Raw genomic sequence first — 3,334 nt, 5'->3', positions numbered from 1 at the left:
GGATGGTAGGACGAGGCCCAGCGTGGAGACACACTGGAACCACACATGCTACCCAAGGATCCACAATGGAACCTGACTTCAAATGATATGGCACGGCGGGGAACAACCTGGAGGCACATTGAAACCACTCATGTTACAAAGGGTCCACAATGTGACCTTACTTGAAGTGGGATGGCAGGAGGGGGCCCAGCCTGGAGGCACATTGGAACCAGTCATGCTACCCGAGGATCCAGAATAGGACCTGACTTCAAGTGGGATGGCAGGATGGGGCCCAGCCTGGAGGCATACTAGGACCACTCATGCAACCCAAGGATCCACAATGGGACCTGACTTCAAGTGGGATGGCAGGACGCGGCCCAGTCTGGAGGCACATTGGAACTACTCATGCTACCCAAGGATCCACAGTGGGACCTGACTTCAAGGGGTATGGCAGGATGCGGCCCAGCCTGGAGGCACACTGGAAGCACCCATGTCACCCAAGGATCCACAGTGGGACATGACTTCAAATGATATAGCAGGACAGGGCGCAACTTGGATGCACATTGAAACCACTCATGCTACCCAAGGACCCACAATGGGACCTGACTTGAAGTGGGAAGGCAGGAAGGGGCTCAGCCTGACAGCACATTGGAACCACTCATGCTATAAAAACTCATGAAAAAACTCAGAGAACTTTCTATGTGCAAAGAAATGAGCAATAGAAGAAAGGCAGTGAGCAGTATGAGCAACGCTATGGGCAGTACGAGCAACGTTATGGGCAGTATGAGCAATGTTTGAACCGCACGGCAAGGCCAACGACGCCCTATGTGCGCAGATCTAAGCAATATGAGAAAAGCAATGAGCACCATGAGCGACGTTATGGGCAGTATGAGTGACGTTATGCGCAGTATAAGCTGCATTTCGAGCAGTATGAGGAAGGTATGGCCGCGGACCGTTTAGTTAACCAGTTATTCACCTAGGACTGCTGGCGCCACAGCGTCTGGTGATGGCCTTTGAAGAGACGCTCGTCACTGTCGTCGGGCCGTAACGGCCGGAAGTCCATTTCCCTTCGTCCGATTCTGTTCAAATTTTAGGTGCATGTTTCCCGTTCCGTGTCCTACAACATTCTATTTGGCTCCTGGATTCTCATCGAAGCCGTTGCGAATGCCATCTCAATGCCTGGGCGCTTACTTGCTTATTCTACCCTGCTTCTCGGAGCCGTCTGGACGTATTTCGCTCCGCTCTGCGTGGGACTCATATTTTCGTCGCCGTCTCCATGCTGTGACAGTGTCTTTCAGTGATCACTGAAGGTGTTTTGTGTGCGTACCTTCGAATCAACCTACGGAAGTCGTGGGAGGCGTGTGCGCATTACATGTACGTTGCAGTCCCGTGTTTCCGTTATGGTTCGTTATGTCTGACGGGTTACCTGTCTGCAACTACCATATTCTTGCTTTTTGTGACTCTTTGTGGAAAGCGTTCGCTGATAGCCTTTACATGTGTGTTTAAAAGAAGTCGCGCACTAAATTCTTGTACCAAAAGTTTGTGGCTACGTGCTGCAGGGCGCACCGAAATCGCACGTTAGTATGCTCCAAAAAGTGTGTGTTTGGATACCCCATAGTCAAGCAAGCCACAAATACTCTGTATCACAACCTGTTGCTGTAGTGGCCAGCGAACAAGTACATGCAATCAGTTTTGCAAGCACTGCTCAGATGTTTCAGAACCGGATTCATTGGACGTCACCAGCATTGGAGAAAGGTTACGTTCAATTTTAATCGGCAAAATGACCTCGTGCGTTGTTGTGACTGACTAAATATAACTTAACACTTCGGAGTTGTGATCTCTGCGTTGGGATGAGAAACGGGCCCTAATCATGTCCATTTCAGCGTGAACCGCTACGGTTGTATAGGTTTTGGTAACTGGAATGCTTCTAGGCGCAGAAATTTAGCGCAGTTCTAATTTTGTTCTTTCTTTTTCAACAGATACCTTCGTCAAATATGCAGAAGAAGCTGAAACATCGACATCAAAGGTGCCTGTACAGAAATGGAAAAAGCTTATGAAAAATCATTTGGCAAGTTTGGCATGCTATCTGAGGGACTTACGTCGCGCCAGTACCTGAATAAACCTGTATTTTGTAATCACGTGTTGTCATATTAGCTTAATCACGCATGTTGCACGTTTGCTTAGCCTGTTCATGTGCATCCTTGTACATAAATACGCTGTATGAGAGTGACAGTTGATTTCCAACTCTCGTTTGACATGCAAGGAAAGATCGACTCCATGAGACAAAGACGGAGGGAAAGAGTCTAAATGTCGTTTCGAATCAACCAAACAATATTTTTATGTAGAGGGAGGTGCAACAATTACAGCATAAAAGGCAACGTTAAAGTTCTAGGACCGGGCCGCTATAGCTCGGTGGCAGAGCACTGGTCTTGTAAACCTGGGTTCGTGAGTTCAATCCTCACTGGCGGCAATGATAGGTGATTTCCAACTCTCGTTCGACATGCAACGAAAGATCGATTTTATGAGACAAAGACGGAGGGAAAGAGTCTACCTGTCGTTTCGAATCAACCAAACAATATTTTTATGTAGAGGGAGGTGCAACAATTACAGCATAAAAGGCAACGTTAAAGTTCTAGGACCGGGCCGCTATAGCTCGGTGGCAGAGCACTGGTCTTGTAAACCTGGGTTCGTGAGTTCAATCCTCACTGGCGGCAATGATAGGTGATTTCCAACTCTCGTTCGACATGCAACGAAAGATCGATTTTATGAGACAAAGACGGAGGGAAAGGGTCTACCTGTCGTTTCGAATCAACCAAACAATATTTTTATGTAGAGGGAGGTGCAACAATTACAGCATAAAAGGCAACGTTAAAGTTCTAGGACCGGGCCGCTATAGCTCGGTGGCAGAGCACTGGTCTTGTAAACCTGGGTTCGTGAGTTCAATCCTCACTGGCGGCAATGATAGGTGATTTCCAACTCTCGTTCGACATGCAACGAAAGATCGATTTTATGAGACAAAGACGGAGGGAAAGAGTCTACCTGTCGTTTCGAATCAACCAAACAATTCGCGCGCATTGTTCTGCCGAGAGACGCATGCGCATCAGAAACGGCTACCTTTCTTTTCCTTTTCTTTTCTTTTTTACAGAACATGGCGTCGGAAACATTGGTTGTCTGATCAGTCTGCCGCCAGTCGATTCTTTTCGGTTGCACAGTGAAGACACGCAGTGCAACGAAATCGGGAACTCGCGTGTGGATTGAGGTCAGCACTCCTCCAAAAGGGAATGTGGACGTGCAGGTGCAGTGCGAGTGGAAGTTGCGATCGTTGAACTAGTTCAGTAAGTTGCAAACAGAAACA

The 3,334-nt window shown here is 47.9% G+C and overlaps 3 non-coding genes across 3 annotated transcripts; all 3 read left to right on the top strand.

Annotated features, from left to right (window-relative positions):
- The first annotated feature begins 2,377 nt into the window (after positions 1–2,377).
- Trnat-ugu (transfer RNA threonine (anticodon UGU)) lies at positions 2,378–2,449 on the top strand. The gene has a single exon. It is a non-coding gene; the product is annotated as a tRNA-Thr (tRNA).
- Positions 2,450–2,621: 172 nt separating this feature from the next.
- Positions 2,622–2,693, top strand: Trnat-ugu (transfer RNA threonine (anticodon UGU)). Its single transcript has one exon. It is a non-coding gene; the product is annotated as a tRNA-Thr (tRNA).
- A 172-nt stretch (positions 2,694–2,865) lies between these two features.
- Positions 2,866–2,937, top strand: Trnat-ugu (transfer RNA threonine (anticodon UGU)). The gene has a single exon. It is a non-coding gene; the product is annotated as a tRNA-Thr (tRNA).
- The last annotated feature ends 397 nt before the right edge of the window (positions 2,938–3,334 follow it).

Source organism: Ornithodoros turicata, chromosome 1 (genome assembly GCF_037126465.1).
Source record: "Ornithodoros turicata isolate Travis chromosome 1, ASM3712646v1, whole genome shotgun sequence".
Taxonomy (NCBI): Eukaryota; Metazoa; Arthropoda; class Arachnida; order Ixodida; family Argasidae; genus Ornithodoros; species Ornithodoros turicata.
The sequence above is the reverse complement of the archived record's forward strand: the minus strand, read 5'-3'. Positions and strand labels throughout refer to the sequence as shown.